Raw genomic sequence first — 20,127 nt, 5'->3', positions numbered from 1 at the left:
TAAAATTAGAGGCCTCACATGTTTGTCCCAGGTACATGGTTTACCTGTTCCAAATAGGTGTCTGTAGCACAAGAGACTTGCTATGTCTCAGTCTGGAGATGAAACTGCACACACCTGTGTGTGTATGCGCTTGTAACACCTGCTCAGAAGGGTATGGAATGAGAAATCTTCCTCCCCAATGCAGGGTGTATCTCCACACTGTCATCCACTTCCTTGTTGTACCTTGTGCTTTTGGCTGGGCCAGTTCCTCTTTAGCAAAGGCTGCTCAGGGTAGTAGAAAAAACTCAGTATGGAAACGAGGTTTGGAATTCAGACTCTCAAGCTGAAGATATGTTTTTAAAAAGCCCTAAATCTCCTGAATCTCAGTTCCCGCATCAAGAAAATGAAGGAATGGGATTAAGTCAATGACTGCTCAAACTTTGAGTTACAAAATCACTTTGACTGGGGCCCAAATGGTATTTCATTTTAAAAATTGTTGAGTTGCTAAGAATAGAGATATTTGGAGTGTATTATATAGAAGAAAGTTTTCAAGATTTTTTTAGCGTTTGATAAATTAATATATTGACATTCTGCATCAGTTACATGAATTACATCCATATAACATCCTCCATAATTTCCAGATTTGACTTCTTCACAAGAACTTAACACTTGCAGGGTAAGTATCATAAACCTTTTAGGACCTTTACATTTCCCAACACTTTGATAGACTGGTGGGGGTGGGGAGTAGCACCGGCAGTGCCTGAGCTGTGTCCCTGAGCTCAAGGCTAACATTCTACCACTTGAGCCACAGTTCCACTTTCCGCTTTTTAGTGATTAATTGGAAATAAGAGTCTTGCAGACTTTCCTGAACCAGTCCTCAGATCTCAGCCTTCTGGGTAGCTAGAATTACAGGTATGCGCCACCAGTGCCTGGCTCTATAAACTTTTATAGTTGCCTTGTCTACCCCTAACTTGACAGTAGTTCTTTAAGGCACCCATTTTTGCCAACCCTTTCCAAAACACTCAACTAATAGAAACAACAGCTTTTTTCTTATGCACAGACATTTCATTAATTTATATAATATGTAATTAAATTATGCAAATATACTGACTACAACTGACATAGACAGACTCAAGAACAAATCAGAATGATCTCTTGGTAAATGTCTAACTTAACTGAACCAGGCAATGGCAGCTCCCACCTGTAATCATAGCTATTTAGGAAGTTGAGGATGGGAGGGCTATGACTTGAGGCCAGCCCAGGCAGAAAAGTACACAAGAGTCTTTCTCAACCCAATATCTGGGCACAGTGACATACAGTCTAAGCTACTTGGGTGGCTAAGATTGGAAGAATTGTGGTTCCAGGACAGCCTAGACAGAAAAATCTGTAAGACTCCATCTTAATGGAAGGAAGCTAGGTGTGATGGTACATGGTGCCATTCCAGCTAGAATACTTAAAATAGGTGGATCACAGTCCAAGTACGCATCATGATAGAAAGTGAAACCCTCTCTGAGAACCAATGCCACACCTGAACTCTTAGCTACTCAGGAAGCTGACATCTGAGGACTGGTTCAAAGCCACCTCGAGCAAGAAAGTCAGTGAGACTCTGATCTCCAATTAACTACAAAACATAAAAATAAAATAAAACTAGAAGTAAAGCTATAGCTTAAGTGAGAGAGTGCTAGCCTTGAGCAAAAATGCACAGGGACAGCACCAAAACCCTGAGTTCAAGCCCCAAAACTGTGCATGCGTGCGCGTGCGCGCACACACACGTATTCTAACTGAGCTTTTGTATCCAGAGGTCATTGATTTAGCTGTTTTGGCAAAGAAATGCAGAGTTAAGGGATTGGGAGAGGACATGGTATAGGTGGAACTCCGTTAAGTGAGCATCTATCATTTCTGAGAGAAATACGAGGTAAGTGACAAAATTCATGAATCTAAAAGAAGTCTAAGTTGGGCACTGGTGGCTCATGCCTGTAATCCTAACTACTCAGGAGGCTAAAATCTGAGGATCACCATTCAAAGTCAGTCTGGATAAGAAAGTCTGTGAGACTCTTATCTCCAATAAACTACTTAGAAAAAGCTGGAAGTGGTTCAAGTGGTAGAGCACTAGCCTTGAGCCAAAGAAGCACAGGGACAGTACCTGGGCCCAGAGTTCAAGGTTCAGGACCTGTACACAAAAATCTATAGCTGGGGATGCAGCTCAGTGATAGCATGTTTGCCAGACACATGTCAGGCCCTGGGTTCAGTCCCCAGCACTACCCAAAAAAAAGTCTAGGCCTATAGAATTCTTGCTTTTTTCTCTCTCTCTTTAAGTTTGAACATTTACTTAACACACACTTATTAGGTACTGCCCCCAACCAGGCATTGTGCCCAGCCCTGGAGATACCCATGAAAATGAAACCTGAGCTTGCCATCCGGGGCATCAAGTCAGGCAGATAATGTGATGATTTTGACATTCTCAGGGTAAATCATGAATACTGCCAAAGCCATGATCTACCATGATGGATTTTTTTTAAGAAACTACTTGTTCCATTAAAACTTTGCTTTCTTTTTTCTTTTTCTTTTCTTGTCTTTGCGGTGGAGTGGGGATGTTAGACTTTGAATTTAAGGCCTCAGGTGTACTAGGTACTCTGCCACTTAAGCCATGCCTCTAACTTTGCTTTTCAGTGGTTATTTTTTAGGATGGCGTCTAGTGAACTTTTCTGCCTAGACTGTCTAAAAACTGCAATTCTTCCAGGTCTCAGCCTCCTAAATAGCTAGGATTATAGGTGTGAGCCACTGGTACCTGTCCAAACTTTTTTTTTTTAATCTAAGTTCCCAACTGCATGGTTTTTTATTCCTTTTGTTAAATTGCATCTTGCTCGGTTTGGTGCTGAACTTACTTACTAGGCTGTGGCTGTTATGTGACACTGCCAAAGATAACCTCTGTGCCAGGCAGGCACTTAGTGTGCAGAGTCAGAACCCAACCACACATGCACCTGAGTGAGAGGGGGTTGAAGAGTCAGCCTCAAAGGGTCTGATCCAGGAAAGGCCCAGCCGCCTATCACTACAGTTAACTGTGGGGATCTTAGCTGCAGCAGTCTGTGACCATTCTTCTGAACCTTCCATAGGAGATGATGCTAATACTATTCACTTCTGGACCTCAGCTCAGTCCTAAGAGCGAGAATCTGGTTGGCTTTTTGTCCTGGAATGGTCTCCTAGCAGCTAGGGTGAAGAGAGAGGATGGCTGTAATGTGACACAAGACCAGAGGACAGTTGGGCCTTTGATAGGGCAGATGTCCTCATTAGTCATGGAAAAGGTAAAGTCTAGACAGATCCTTTGAATTTGTTCAGTAAATGAGCATTTATTGTGTGCTTAGGCCCTGTTCTCAAAAGACCTTAACACTCTCCAGGGAAAGATAGACAAAATGTATTTTACTTTATCAACCAGGCATGTCTTTGAGAATGGCAATACTGAATACTAGTGTGAGACCTGAGATGGCTGCATATTTTGTTAATGGATATAGTGATTAGCATAACCTTTCTGGAAAACAGCTTCACATTAATGGTAAGCTTAATAGCATAGTACTAGGAAACAAGAACTTCAAAATTGCACATGCACTATGGCCCAATTTAAGGATCTCTTTTATAAATAATAATTAGAGAGGTTAGGTTATTTTCCACTGGAATTCACTGAAGACAGGCACTGGTGGCTTATGCCTGTCATCTGAGTTACTAAGGAGGCTAAGATCAGAGGATTACAGTTCTAAGACACTGGGCTTGAAAGTCCAGAAGACTCTTGTTTCCAGTTAACCAGAAAAATAAACAGAAGTGGAGCTGTGGTTCAAGTGGTAGCACCAGCATTGAGAGGAAAAAGCCAATCAAAATTGGAGATGTAACAATTCAAAGTTATAAACAATACATGTAAACATAAAAAAACATAGCAGTACAATGTTAACATTGATTATCTCTAGTTAGTGATAATATAGGTATGTTCATTTCCTGGCCTTCTATAGTGTCTAAAAAGAAAGCAAAAGCAGTGACCACCTTACTTCCCCACAGGTCTGCTGGCTAGTTTCACTGAGTGCAGGCAATGGCAGCCAGCGAGGTCCATATAGCTCTGTTGTCTCTGAGTACATGCTAGCTTAGTATGGAGACCACCTGAGTTCTCTGCAGCCTGTCTCCCAGGCCTCGCTTGCTCCCCAGAACAGTAGCTCTCCAGGAATCCCACTGTCGGGATATGTTAGCCCTATCAATCGTCATTTTACTTTCCAGTTCAGGGATTGCTGAGTGAAACTCTTCTGCAGTGGACCTGAAAACTCTTGGATCTCTACTTCACAGACAGTTTAAACACAGTTTACAATGGCTTTGTTTACAGTTTTTCAACTTTATAATGTTTTTTATGCAGTACAGTTTTTAATGGATGACATGTAATATTCATGTTAGCATAAATTTGACTCTGTACAATAAGATTTTGCCCAATTGTAGACTAGTGTGAAATGTTCTATGTGTATTCCAGGTAGGCCAGGCTAAGTTATGCTATTCAGTAGGTTAGTGCATGAAAATGCATTTGCAACTTAAGATATTTTTAATTGATGATTTATGGGGAGGTGACCCCCATTGTAAGAGGAGAAATGCCTGCATTTGGCAACACTTGATTTTAACAAAGGTTGGATCTTTCTGGCCCCCTGGCCCTAAACCCAGTCACATAATTGTGAATATTTAGTAACTAGACAGGCCAAGATCAAAGTCTACCTCTGCCACTTACCTGCTTTGAGATCTTGGGCAGGTTAATTAACCTCTCTGTGTATCAGTTTCTTTATCTGTAAAAGGGAATAGTAGTAGTACCTACTTCTGGATAAAGATCTTACTGTACACAAACACCAGGACCTGTGAGTGTACAGGTGAGCTCATTTCAGCATTTGCTGCTGCTCTTGCTCTTCTCCTTACCAGTAAAGCCTGTACAGTGAAGCAAGACTGTCTCTCTGTGGTGCTTTTGATGCCCTGGAGTCAAGTCCTAAGGCAGTGTTCTCACTCCTAGCTGCACTGAGTGCTGGTGGCTCATACCTACAATCCTAGCTGCTAAGGAGGCTGAGATCTGAGGATCAGGGTTCAAAGCCAGCCCAGGCAGGAAAGTCCATGAGGCTGTTCTCTCCAATTAACCACCAAAAAGCTGGACGTAGGCCCACATACAAAGTACACACTCCTGGACCCATCCACATATATCCCAGAAATCTGCATTTTTTAGTTCTTAACCACATTTGTGTGTGTGTGGGCGCGCGTGCGTGCATGTGTGCACGTGTGCGCACACTGGTACTGGGGCTTAAACTCAGGGCCTCATGCTCTTGCTTTAGTTTTTCCACTCAAGGCTCTACCACTTAAGCCATAGCTCTACTTCTGGCTTTTTTTTGTTTGTTTTTTGGGTCATGGGGCTTCAACTCTGGGGTTGGGCTCTTCAGCTCAAGGCTAGCACTCTACCACTTGAGCTACAGCACCATTTCCAGTTTTCTGGTGGTTTATTGGAGATAAGAGTCTCCTGGGCTAACTTTGAATCATGATCCTCATATCTCAGCCTCCTGAGTAACTAGGATTACAGGCATGAGCCACCAGCGCCCAACTTATTTATAGCTTTTTGCTAATTAATTGAAGTTAAGAATCTCTTGGATTTGTCTGCCTGGAATGGCTTCAAATACAGTCCTCAGATCTCAGCTTCCTGGGTAAATAGGATTGCAGATGTGAGCTACCAGTGCCTGAATTCATTACCCCATTTGGCTAGAACTCAGTGGGAAGAAGAGGCTGAGCAGTTGATGTCCTTGTAGACGTCATCTTCTGGTGACACTTTTCCATCCCTACAGCCCTTTGCTGTACCTTGGTTCAATTCTAGGAAGTTTGGGGGCTGGCTTTCTACTTCTTCCCCAGAGCTTTGCAGAGAGTTTAAAAGCTGAGAACCTGGGCCCTCACCTCAAAGCATTCTCTTTTCTTGGCCTTGCTAGGATGACATGAAGCATACTACAGCTTTGGGGTAAGATATTGGTTTTGTTTTTCTGGGAGACTAGGCTCACATCCAGCTTCTGAGTTTTGGTCAGCCTAGAGTTTTGGTTGTGTGCAATTGTAACCAGCTATGTCTAGCCTTCTCCCTTGGCAGGCTCTATAACTGTTTGGTTTATAATCTCACTTCTTCGTGTCCTGTCTTGAAAGTCATGGCCCAATTCCCCTTTCATAATATGTTATAGAAGATAGTTTCAACACATCTGGCTTCTGTCACCAGGTTGCATTTACTTCTTGAAAAGCAAACACAGAAGAAAATGGGTAAAATGAGGCAGAATGGAGGGCCTCAGTTCCACCACACACAGGTACTATGTGGCCTGAAGCCTGGTAGGAGTGTCTTTCTCTTCCCAGGTGGCCATTAGTAGCTCATTGGCCTTTTCTCCTCTGACCTCTGAGGACCTCCATCACTACATGCATGGTAGACCTAAGAAGGTAGTTTTTGATATCTCAGAAGAGAAATATATCACCTTTTTTCATGAAATCTATCACAAGTGAATTTTCTGATCTTCTGATTGTGACAAGCTATGTCATGCCTCTGTAAAATCTGGCTTCTTGTATAAAGCTCTGTTTCTTACATACTTTCCAACTGTTAACACATGAATTTATTTTCTATCAATTGCAATAGAATTTATGTAATAAAAACATGAAAAACATTTACCATGTCCTGGCCTAAATATCATTTCATTTCTACACAACTCAAAGAAGTGTCTCTTATTAGCCATACTTTACCCTTGACAAAGTGAGGTATAGAGAAATTAAGAAATTTTCCCAGTCACATTTTTAGAAAGTGATAAAGGTGGGATTTGAACTGCAAAGTTCCAACCACTTGACTGTTGTGGTTTAACACCACACACACACACACACACACACACACACACACACACTGCACATACTCTCATTCAGACCACACATAGTATATTTAAGGAGAATTTACATATAGTAAATCACTGGCTTTTGTTACTATCTCCAAGACAGATTGTTAAGCTACTTGCTTGGGTTTTTAATCCTCCATTTAATTAAAAATTAGACATATGCTGGGCATGAGTGGCTCACACTTGTAATTTCAGAAGGCTGAGACCTGAGGATCATCATTTGGAGCCAGCCCAGGTAGAAAACTCTGTGAGACTAATCTCCAGTTGGCCAGCAAAAAGCTGGAAGTGGAAGTGTAGGGCTCGAAAGGCAAAGCACCATCCTTGAGCAAAAAAAGCTAAGGGAGAGTATGAAGCCCTGAGTTAAGCCCCAGTATTGACATATACATATATACATATATATGTGTGTGTATTGGTATATATGCATATATGATGTATATAATGTGTATGTGTTAAAACAGAGTATGGATGTATAACTATATATATATATATATATATATATATATATAGGCAAAAAAATTCTTGTACTCAACAAAGGCCATCTCAGATCCCGTGGACATGGCTCTGAAGTGCTAAGATTCTTCTTTTTGTAATGCTTCAGCTCAGGTCTGGTCACAGACAGGAGCTTCCTAAGCACAATCTCACAGATCCAGCTTCAGTAGCTGTGCTTGGAGACTTGACGCACATGGAAGGGAACCTATAAGACTGCACAGATGCTCAGCCTCCCTCCATGCCAAGCTTTGGTGTGCCTAGTGCCAGGTGCCTGTGCCTATGTATATATGAAATGCAGGTAGACTTTAGATTAGGGCCTACACTTCCCATTAGCAAGTAAACAAGTTACACCTTCTTTATCATTTGACTTTGGCTTGATGAAAAGGTGCCCAAGCATAAAACTCATCAAGTATTTGATAGCACGGTGGTTAGACTGTAGAGCTAGATCTCAGGAATTCAACTCTTAATGATATCCCCTGGGGGTTGTGATCTTGGGCAAGTTACTTAAGCACTTTGACAACAAGTGGTTAGAACAAGCCAGTGGCAGAGTAAACCCTGATGTCTGGCTTTTTGGTTAGATTTACAGAAATAAAAAGCAATAACATACCTGTAAGAGATCATATCTGCAAACTCCAAATGATCTGAGCCAGCTGGTGACAGGGGTGACACTACAGTTTCATGATACAATGAGCCTTGATGGAATAAATCACTTAGCTCAATGTTAAGGAGGTCCCCTACATGCTTTAAAAGATAACAAACAAACAAAAACAGATCAAGTTAGGTGCTTGATGGCTCACGCATGTAATCCTAGCTACTCAAAAGGCTGAGATCTGAGGATTATAGTTCAAAGCCAGCCTGGGCAGGGCAGGAAAGTCTATGAGACTCTCATCTCCACTAAAAATAGCAAAAAAGCTAGGAGTGGCACTGTAGCTCAAGTGGTAGAACACTAGCCATGAGCAAAAAGGAGAAAAAAGAAGCTCAGTGCCCAGGTCCTGAGTTCAAGCCCCAGGACAAAAAAAAAAAAAGGTCAAAGGCAGTCTTGCTCTGCCTGGCTCTGCCTGTTGGCAAGATGTGGGGAATTTGCTGTTCTAGTAGGTGGTAAAAATTGTCCTTTACTTGTAGAATTACAGTACCAAATGCAGAGAAAGTTCAGTTGCCTCTTGGGTGCCATTATGAGACCTCATCTATTGGGTCCTATCTGAGCAACAAGATGCAGGAAACACATGGAAAGGTCACCCCAAGGATGCTATGGGCAGTGAGGCAAAACACAGAGATCCATCTAGCTTCCTGTTCAGGTGTTGAGCACATATCACCTATGCATGGTGATAAAAACAGCATGCTTCTTTTTTTTTTTTTTAACAAGTCATGTTCTCAAGCCCTCCCCTGCCGCCAGAAATATGAGCAGGTAGCTAGCACTCTGTAAGGTTTAGAGAGAGGCTGAGGATAGTGACAGGGACTATTTATAGCAAGGTATGTGTGAAAAGTTCATCCTAATTTTCTCTCTTGATGCTAATGCTGTAAGATTCAAAGTGGTAGAAAGGTAGAAAGATGGGGAAATAATTACTTGGTTAAGTAGAGAATATGCTTAATTGAAGAACTAGAGCTATTGGGATTACATTCTAAACTGTCTAGAGGACAGCATGGATGAAAATCCTATCTTTTCAAAAAGAAAGTTCTTTTAGGGAAAGAGGATATTATTGTACTAAAGGGTTCTTTGGCCCAATTAAATTGACTTTTTAAAAAGTATTTTTATAAGTGAATTCGAGGGATTATTGCAGAGTCCTGCTGGGCATCAGAGATGAATGAAGGATAGACATTGGGTTCCTTTAAGTGGTGACTATGGTTGGCAGAACTGCAAACCATGACCTGAATTAAGTGACTTCCACCAGGTTTTGAGCAAACTGGTGTGGGGAGGGACTGTCTTCTGGGTGAAGGGACTCTGGAAGGATATTATTATTTATTATTGCAAATAGCATTTGACAAGTAAAACTTGTATAAATTCATGAGGCTTCAAGATATTTGTATATGCACTGTGGAACAGCAAACTCAATCGGAAGCAATCAATAGGCAACCTATTACATACTTACAACTCTTATCTCACATCATATATGAAAATCTACTTTAATAGATTTAAAGCTTAAATGTTAAGGCCAGAAACTATGAGAGTACTATTAGATGAAAGCAGAGGAGAAAGCTCTACCACCTTGGTCAAAACAATGATTTTTCAGATATGACCCCCAACACACAAGCAACAAAAGTAAAAAACTAAATACATGGAATGACATCAAGCCGAGAAGTCTCTGTATAGCCAAGGAAACCATCAACGGAGTGAAGAGACAGCATAGGAAATGAGTGAAAATGTTTGCAAACCATATACCTGATGATCTGTCATAGGGTTACAAAGAAAGTTTCTATGTAGGGAACTCAAATATCTGAATTGTACGTCTTCCCACAGTCTGCTCCTAGGGAAGGATGGAGAACCCCTTCCATTCAGGATATAGCCGACATGGCACCAGACAACCTGTGAAAAGAAGGGGTTAAATTGGTTGAGCTTCCCTTCTACTGAACACATGGCAAGTGTAAACGATAGCTGTGGTAAAGGACTATCCAAATTGTTACTCTTATAATAAGTAGAACAGACTGGTTAATAAGTGATCTAGCCAAAGGAATTCTTCAAAAGCACATTGTGTGCATCAGTTCAGCCCATAACATGACTTTATAGAATTCATTTTAAATAGCATAGCTTTATGAGTAAATACCCCTGATCTGTTTAGGGAAAGGACTTTGACAATATCTCTATTTAAAATATCAGTGTATTTTTATTAGTGTTCAAGGGCTGGTATAATTTTAAATCTGGCCCAGAAAAGATGCTCAATGAATGTTCTGTGTTGAAGAGAAAGAGATCCCAGTATGTTCAGGTGACTTGCCTGGGTATACTCTCTGGAGAGAGAATGTCTCCAGAAACCTCCTGGTGCATTTCAATAACTATCATGCCAGTACAGCAGCCATGTATAGCTCTGGAGCACTTGACATGTGACTAGTTCAAATTGAAATGTGTTGACAATATCCATTGGATTTTAAACATTTCGTGTATTAAAAATGATTATCTAGGGACATGCCTGTAATCCCAGCTAGTTGGGAAGAAGAGATAGGATCCTGGCTCAAGGTTAGTCCAGGAAAAAAGTTGTGTAACCCTATCTCAAAAACAAGTCAACAGTAGCGATTCACACCTATAATTCCAGCTACTTGGGAGGCAAAGACAGAAAGATCACATCCAAGGTTGGCAAAAGCAAAAGTTTGAGACCCTGCCTGAAAAGATAGAGTGAAAAGGGTTAGAGTGTAGCTCATGTGGTAGAGCATTTGCCTAGTAAGTGTGAGGCCCTGAGTTCAATCTGGAGTTCAACCACACAAAAATCAACAACTTATAGTGATTCTACCATTTTGGCTAATGTTAGTATAAATATGTCATTATTCAAGTAAATTTCACCCCAGAGAGTCTGATTCACAAGGTCTGGGGACAAAGTCCAGGTGTGAGTATGTTTTAAATCACCCTCAAAGGATTCTACTATGCAATCTGAGTGGACAATCACCATTTGGAAGGGAGGCAAAGATCATAGAATCCTGACTCTGGTACAGACTGACAATTGGCTTGTGTTGGATTCACTTGTCACCATCTGTGGCAATAAAGATCCAATGAATGTGAAAGGACCTACCCAACAGTCTGAACAAATATCACCCATTACATGGCAGATGTGGACTTTTATACAGACTGGATTGATACTTGGTCACATATATATGACCATATGACAAGATCTCTCTCTCTCTCTCTCTCTCTCTCTCTCTCTCTCTCTCACACACACACACACACACACACACACACACAAACTACACCCTCCTACCTGCCTCCTTTATAGTTAATCTATCAGTCATCCTTTCTTTCTCTCCTCCCCTCTACTTATCTTCATGATAAAGGGGAGAGCGACTGAGGAAAAACGTCTTTCCTTGATTTTCTTTTCCTCTGACTGTCCCAAAAAATTTAATCTAGCTGGGCACTGGTGACTCAGTAATCCTAGCCTCTCAGGAGGCTGAACATGGAGGATCAGGGTTCAAAACCAGCCCAGGGAAGAAAGGTCTGTGAGATTCTCATATCCAGTAAACTACCCAAAAGCCAGAAATAGAGCTATGGATCAAGTGGTAGAGCACTAGCTTTGAGCAAATGTAGCTCAGGGATAGTGCCTAGCCTCTGAGTTCAAGCCTCAAAACTGCCACACACAGAAAACATAACGTTAGCCTAGAGCTTTTCACTCTGCCAACATGTTTCCCAGGTCATGTTCAATCTGACACCTGTACTCCCATATCTTCTCACTCCTGGCCATCAGGTCATGGAGCCTGAACTCTGGGCCTGGGCGCTGTCCCTCAGCTCTTCAGTTCAAGGCTAGCATTCTACCACTTGAGCCACAGCGCCACTTCCAGTTTTTTCTGCTTATGTGGTACTGTGGAATCGAACCTAGGACCTTATGCATGCAAGGCAAGCACTGTACCACTGAGCTACCTTCCCAGCCCCTGTTTTTTGTATTATTATAAAGGTGATATACACAGGTGTTACAGTTACATAACTTAGGCAATGAGTACATTTCTTTCTGGACAATGTTATCCCTTCCTTCATTCTCTCCCAGTGAATATGCAGTTTTTGATTATTTTTCTTCTCATATCTGATCATTTGCAAGGAAGAAAAAATGCAAAAGTACATCACAGTGAATAAATACAATATCATATGAGGAAATACACATGGATGCATTTGGTAGGAATTGAATTTTTAAATGATGGGAAAAATCCTGAGCTGTGATATAGATACAGCTCAGGCCAACCTCTCAGCCGTGGAGATGTCATATCAAGTATTAAGTTACAGGCCACCACTGGCTTTCAAAAGCTGGTGGTCACTTCTCACCTGTTCACCTTCCCAAACACTCTTTTTTCTTTTTTCTTTTTTTCAGTACTAGGGACTGAACCCAGAGCCTTGCACTTACCAAGAAAATGTTCTACCACTTTTGCTTTTAGTTTGGTTTTCACATAGGACCTTGAACTTCTGCCTGTGCCAGGCCTCAGATTGTGATTACCCAAATTTCATCTCCCAGGTAGCTAGAGCTACAGTCATGCACCACCATACCTGGTTCATAGTTGAGTTTATAATCAAAAAGTGGCAAGATTAAATTATTAGTTAGATAAAGAGTTAGTATCCAGGATATATAAAGGGCTCGAGAAATTAAATATCAAAAGAACAAATAACCCAATTAGTAAATAGACAAATGAATAGTTCTCAAAAGAAGCTAATGAATACATGAAGACACATTCAAAATGACATTGAAATTCCTATCTCATCCTAGTCAGAATGGCAGTCATGAAGGCAACATACTACTAACGCTGGTGAGGATGTGAGAAAAGGACCCTATACATCGTCGGCAAGAATGTAAATTATCCACTATGGAAATCAGTATGGAGGTTCCTTGAGAATCTAAAAATAGAACTGCCATATGATCCTGCTATACCACTCCTGGGCACATATCCAATGGAATATAAGACAGCATGTAATAGAGGTACTTGCACACCCATGTTTATAGCAGCACTAGACATAATAGCCAAGATCTAGAATCAGCCTACGTGCCATCAGAGGATGGCAAATGAAGCATTCTGCAATCCTTAAAAATGAGTGCTAGGAAGCTACAACAGCTTCTATTTGGGGGAGGTACCAATGGGAGTAGGGAGAGGAGGAAGAGGGGTTAAGATGGTCAAAGTATTTTATATACATGTAGAAAATAGAACAGTGGAACATACTGAAATCGTTTTAAGAAGGGGAAATGTTTTAAGGGGAGTGAATTTGACAGGAGTATGTTGTATGCATATGCAAAAAATACCACAGTACTGTGCTGTGTACATAAAAATTTAAGGGGGAAAACCCAAATAACAATTATAGCACTAATTTTTTAAAGTGCTGGAAACGATCACCTTCAAATAGTTTTAAAATATAGACTATATAGGAATAATCTTTAGAAGATGTGTTCAGAATATATTTGAAGAATACCATTTATCTTTCCTTTTAAGGTAATTTGTTTGAATCATAGAAACCTGGGCCTTGATGAGAAAATACAATATTATAAAGCTATTCTTTCCATTATTACTTTTGAAATCTGTCACTTCTAAGCTCTTTCATTAGAATCAAAACGAATGAAATAAACTTAATTAGGTAATTCTGCTGCAGCTTGCCTTTAAGAGTAAAGCACAAGCTGAACACTCCATGCCTATAATCCTAACTACTCAGGAAGAAGGCTGAGATCTGAGGATCATGGTTGAAAGCCAGCGCAGACAGGAAAATTCTGAGATTCTTATCTCCAATAAACTACTGAAAAATCTGGAAGTAGAGCTGTGGCTCAAGTGGTAGAATGTTGGCCTTGAGCAAAAGAAGCTCAGGGACAGTGCCCAGGCCCTGAGTTCAAGCCTCAAGATTGGCACAAAAAAAAAAAAGAAGAAGGCACAAGAAAATGTCAATTAAAATGTCAAAGAGCCAGGCATAGTGACTCATGCCTATAATCTAGCTGCGCAGGCAGCAGAGATCAAGAGTATCAGGGTTTGAGGCCAGCCTGGGCAAAAATTTCATGAGACACTTCCCCACCCATTCTCAACCAATAGAAATCTAGGTGCAGTGGCATATACCTACACAGAAGGCATAAACAGGAGGATAACATTCCAAGCCAGCTTGGGCATAATTATGAGATCCTGTTTAAAAAAAAAACCTAAAACTAAAAGAGCTAAGGTGTATGGCTTAAATGATAGAATGATAAAGCCCAAGGCTTTAAGTCCAAACCATACCACCAAAAAAAGTAGAGTTTTGTACCATCGATTAGAGATATGATAATGTTGAAAGCGTTGGGCCACAAGCAAAAGAAAAGCTATATTCAGGAGCTAGCATGGAGGGCTCTAATGACAACTAATGAGCTGACCTGCAATTGAAGTAGCATTTTGCATCTGTAGGGAAAGAGTAGATAATGTCACAAATGAGTCTATAATGGTAGGCCAGTCACTTAAAAAAAAAAAAAAAGCAAATTTAGATCTAAAATAAAGTTCAGTGGCTGGGAATGTAGCTTAATGGTAGAGTGCTCGCCTTGCATGCATGAAGCCCTGGGTTTGATACCACATAAAAGAAAAGGCCAGACGTGGCACTGTGGCCCAAGTGGTAGAGTGCTAGCTCTGATCAAAAGAAGCTCAGGACAGTGCCCAGGCTAAGTTCAAGTCCCAGGACTGACAATAAAATAAAATAAGGTTCAGCTGACTGAAATCTTTCAAAAATGGAAGCATAAAATTTCTCTAATAAAGTAACTGGAGAACTAACCAGAATGTTATAAGACAGAAACCATACAGAATACAGATACATAAAAAATTATAATTTTCAGAATACTAGCATAAGCCAATGTAAAGAAAATGCATAGTATTTGCCTGTATTTAAATCCTCATTTCCCTATTATACTAAGTACTTCTACAAACCAATAACAAAATTTTAATATGCTAGTAAGAGAATAAGAAAATTATTTGAACAGGCAAATCAAAAAGAATAACTATACAAGACCAACAAATACAGAAAAAGATGTCCCAGCTTGTTAGTCATCAAAGACATACAAATTAAGGTGAGGTTATTTTCATTGATCAAATCAATGAAGATAAAAATCGATGCAGATAAGGTTGAGTGTGTAAATGGTTACAAATTTTATGAGTGCCAGCTGGTAGTACTCATCATAAAGCTATAAAATAAGTCCAGTTCTCATGGACCTAAAAATAGCTCTTCCAAGAATTAATCCTAAGGAAACAAGCATGGGTAGACTTGTGTCGATTTAACTGTAATCATGTTCATTATAACCGTAATAATGTTCATCACAAGAAAACTCCAGTGCTGAGGTGGTCAGAGAGATATGGGTGTGGGGGTTGGGGGTGAAAGGCAGGTTTTGATTGTCCTGAGGTGAGTAGACTGGTACTGTTTGGATACTACCAGACCTCATAGAATGTTTTGTGTTCCAATACCTGGCTGAGCATTGAAGGATAACTGCATGTCATGGCAATGATACATTTGGCAGTTTAGTGTTTGACGATTTTGTTTTGTGTTTTCATGGGAGTTTTTCAGGTTTCTACCTTTCAAGGGACTTTGAATTTGGGACCACATTTTTTCAATTAGAGTTTTGCCATCGCATATAGCTTTGGCTTGTACTTGGGGACATGACTCATGTGTTTGAATTTCTGAGTTTGGTTGGCTTATAGATCATGAGCATCCAAACAAAAAGTGTAGCTATCCTCTCCCTCACAGCTTTACCCAGGTTTGCATTTTAAAAGGGCTGTCAAACTGGAGGAAATCTTTTGTTGTTGTTGTCTTATGGATAGGAAACAAATGACTGAATAAACAAGGAAATTCTTTTGTTTGGTATGAGAAGCTGATCTCAAAGATGTCACTCCCTTATTCCCCAGAAACTGTGACTATGTTACATTATATGCCAGAGGAATTTAGCAGATAAGACTAAGAATCTTGGAAATGAAAAGGCTATCCTGGATAGGTGGGACCGCTGTAACACAAAGACCCTCATCACAGGAAAGCACAAGTGTTAAACTCAGAATAGGAGATGTGATGGGGAAAGCAGAAATGTAACCTAAGTAGAAGAATTTGGACAACCTCAAGGAGCTGGTAAAGGCCAGACCAGACTTCCTCCCAGAAGTCTCTGGAATAAACCAGCCCTAGTAGTGATGATCTCGGTTCTCACCTCTTGAGATTCATTCCAAATCAGCCTCTAGAAACTCTAAGATAAAACCTTTGTGGTCATTTGTTATAGCATCAATAAGAAACTAAAACATTTGGAAAAAGAAGGAAACATCCAATTTGAACTTGAGTCAAAGTTATACATTACTTAGTCCTGGTGATAAGCTCACATATCTGGGTTCTAGTCACATACTAAAGAAGTCACCTCTGCAGACCTCATTCTCTTGATCCCCAGGGGTTCCTGCCTTGCTCTGAAGTTGTGTTCCTCTTTAAATACTTGTTTACCATCATTAGATACATACTTATGACACTGATAAGTGTGGGTGAGGCTAGTGTATAGATTTTTAGTTTATTTGTTTTGGAAGCTAGCTACAGTATTGTTAGCATTTTCCTTTTGGGGGTGTGTGCCTAGGTGAGTGATGTATTCTTGCACAGAAGATCCTGGAACATTTCAATGAGTACCAGGCAGGCAAATGAAGGTTTATACAGAGGGTAAAAGCTATCAGAACAATGAAAAATGGCTGCCAAAGTATACCTAAAATCAGGCCTGTAGGACTGAAGTTTCTCATGGTGGTCTAGATCACTCTAGAAATAGTCTAGAAGATTGCTCCTATTCAGACTTTAAATCACTGCAAAGTTTGTACCTAGAGAAGAAGTTTGAGGCTCCAACATCACACCAAGGGCATGCAGTGAATGACCCAGGTCTCCACAGCCACTTGACTAGAATGAAGGGTGGGTCCCGTGCCACCTTCCCTCTGGCCTACTAAAACCACAGTAAGTGTTGCTGAAGAGAACTGAGTCATCAATAGAATTATCATTTCATGCTAAAGTGGATGACATGTTTACGAACATGGCACACCAACATTTGAGGGTTGTATTGAGTGCATTCAACATAAGATAACTTACACATACTCTATCTAAGCACAAGAGCCAAACTTCATATTCATCATTATTTAAATCTGAACATATTAAAAATATATACCTTTTAATTCCCAAATCTGTGTTTGTATCTACAAGGAGTCACTATAGGCCACACTTTAAAATGGAATGAATCAATCGTTTAACTACTGGGGAAAAAAAATTGCTAAAAACATTAGCATTTATTCAGCATTCACACCAAAAGCTACGTTGTTTGGCTTTTTTTTTTTTTTATCAAGGAAACATATGAAAGACACGTTTGTTTTTCAGAGTATATTTGAAGCACAATCTGCAATTGAGGAGTATAGGAAGGGATTATTACTTGTTATGCCAGTGTGTGGAAGGGTTATGAAATGGGACCTGGGTTTTGAAGTTAAAGTTGAGAATTAGAAAATCCCTTTTTCACACAGTCAGTTCAGTAACGTAAAGGGATATCAAGGAACATCAAACAAAGCCTAGTAAGTACACTAAGAGGAGGGGGAAAAAAGGTCTGGGTTAAGTAAACAGACCGCCTTGGATTTCTGACTTGGCTCTGGTGCCACCCTGCAGAGCAGCCTTAGATAAGTCAATGTCTCTGATTCTATTTCCTTGTCTATGACATGAGAAAATAGTACTTGTTTGTCTGGTAATAAAAAGGAGTGACAACTGATACATATAGCCAACTATCTTGCCCATACCTGAGCTTAAGTGTGACCAACCAGCCAAAGATGCAGAGAACATCTTCAACTGACCAGGAGCCAACCCAAAGAGGAGTTATACCTGCACTAGAATCTCCCTTAGCCCGAAATGTCACATTCAGGTATCTGTTAAGGTATCATTGTGGGTCTGTGGAATGGCACTAATCAGTATGGGACCAGCTTGCCTTCTCTTCTCCCTTTCCTAACCCCTTATTGTAGTGGGTCACAAGGTTTTTGTCTTTATCCTTGGCTCCCCTTACCTACCCTAACCCCACTTCTTCCCCTTCTGATCCCTTTGTTTTTCTCCCCTTTGTATTACCACCTATTGGAGTGTGGGTACCAACCTCAGCCATGTCTAAGGGCCTGTGAAATAGGGCATGACTTATCTGGTATTCTCTCCAGGATTTAGGAGACATTCTGCACAAAGAGCTCAGTTAAGATTGGGGGGGGGGGGGCAGGGGGGAGAGAGGGGTTGTACAACATGCTATCAACATGCAGCTAATGCCCTTTCTCCTTATGGTGTGTGGAGTGATACCCTGGGACTTGCCAAGTGTGAGAGTTGGAAACTGTCAGAGCTACTGTTCTTCTTCTACTCCACTTGAACCTTTCCTGAAGGGGCTGGAGGAGAGCAAAAAGGGCCTTTTTTCCTCACAAGAAGAGCCCTCCGAGAAGGAAGACAGGCCAATAGTCATGTCTAAGAGATTTTTTATGCTACCATATCTAGGAAGGATGCCTAGCTGGCAAGGAACAGGTTAAGAGAGATTTACCATCATGTACACTTCTCTCCTAACCCACTCCTGCTCCTGGCTGCTGAATAGCCTGGAAGCAACACCATCCATTCTCTGGTTATTGTCCTCAATGCCATTCTCAGAAAGCTGTCTTTGTTTTGTTGGGATGGTAGGAGCTCATGGTGCCTTCTTGAAGGAGTTAAAGGTAGCTAAGGATGGGAATTCCTGACACCTCTGGAATACTCAAGTACTAAGGTTTATTCCCCCTGGGGGTTCCCACTGAATATGGTCCTACCATGTCTAAAACTGATATATATATGACTGGAGAAACTTGAACTAGGAGTCCTGTATATTTTCCAGAGGCAATTTTATAAATGGCCCAAGTGCTATAGACATGTATTCATGTTGGTTTTTTTGCTGGCAAACTACAGGAGCAGATAACATGCAAAACATGGAGGAACTGTGTAAGCCAAGACTTGTCTTTGGGGCTGAGGTCCTGCCTAGGTGGCTGGCACGTTAGCGTAGATGTCCTTTCATAGTTCACCTATGAGTTAAAAGCAAAATAAGGCAGGAAGTTAAAGAGAGACCAATTCATAGACCCTTGATTATTTACTCAACATGATGCTGAAAGACATTTGTGTTTTTTGGAAGTTCTATCCCCTGGCAGTGAAATAAAACCTCCTTTCTAAGCTAGGAAGATTGATGTCCAACTACATTAAAGGAGGTTGTGAGTAAAAGGAAACTCTGTATTCTACAAGTGAATACAAGAGCATCCACTATACTTAGGGAACCCCACAGCAAAGCACATTATCCGACAGGAATTTGCAATGCAAAAAGAAAATTGTGCTAAGAAAACCGAAGCGTGAAAATATCCCCCATTTGCCATGGTCTGGAAATTGTTATATGAGGAAGCTTTTCTTTTTTTCAATAGTCACAGGTGGGCAGAGGATGGGACAGAAGCAATGTTATCTTTCAACGCCACCCAAGAGCACAATTCTATGTTTTTACTTTTCTCTTTGTAAGTACGTCATTTATTGACACAACATGGTACAGACACGTCAGGCTGGTGACTGTTTGGTTTATTGTCTGACAATGGATTTTCTAGTTGTTCACAAAGCTTTCTCTGATTCTATTTATAGTCTAGGAAGGAATTTCTCTCTCTTTTTTTTCTTTTGGTTTTAATCCATTTATATGTATCCTAGACCAGGAGTTATACTAGACTCACCCTGGAAGTTCTCTTAAAGCTTATTGTCCTGGCTGCACACCAGAACAATTAAGTCATTATGTCTGGGTGTGTGGGGGTGGACTCAGGCACAGGTACTTTTCTGAGGTGATTCCAGTATATGGTCCAGATTAAGCAGCAGGGTGCTGGAGCAGCAGGTATCAAACTTAGACAAGCATAGTACTGACAAGATGTGGACTTAGGTTCAGCAACTCTAGATATGGCCTGACATTCTGCATTTCTCACCTTTGACTATAGGAAAAAAACATTCATTTAGACATCAAACTGTAGACACAGTGATCTTCAAATGTCACATAGGCTCTTTGCTTGTTTATAATGTTATCCCTTGCTATATAAACAAAAAACAAAGATACACAGCCTTTATCTTTCCTTTTCCTATAAGGCACTTTGACTTTTTTTT

The 20,127-nt window shown here is 40.6% G+C and overlaps 1 protein-coding gene across 1 annotated transcript in view; it reads left to right on the top strand.

Annotated features, from left to right (window-relative positions):
- Window positions 1-20,127, top strand: part of Tgfa (transforming growth factor alpha) — a 98,519-nt gene that overhangs the window by 38,674 nt on the left and 39,718 nt on the right. The gene's annotated exons all lie outside the window — the stretch shown is intronic.

This window comes from Dipodomys spectabilis, unplaced genomic scaffold, assembly GCF_019054845.1.
Source record: "Dipodomys spectabilis isolate Male_0828 unplaced genomic scaffold, ASM1905484v1 ptg000262l, whole genome shotgun sequence".
In the NCBI taxonomy this organism is placed as follows: domain Eukaryota; kingdom Metazoa; phylum Chordata; class Mammalia; order Rodentia; family Heteromyidae; genus Dipodomys; species Dipodomys spectabilis.
This window is presented reverse-complemented; position numbering and strand designations above follow the sequence as displayed.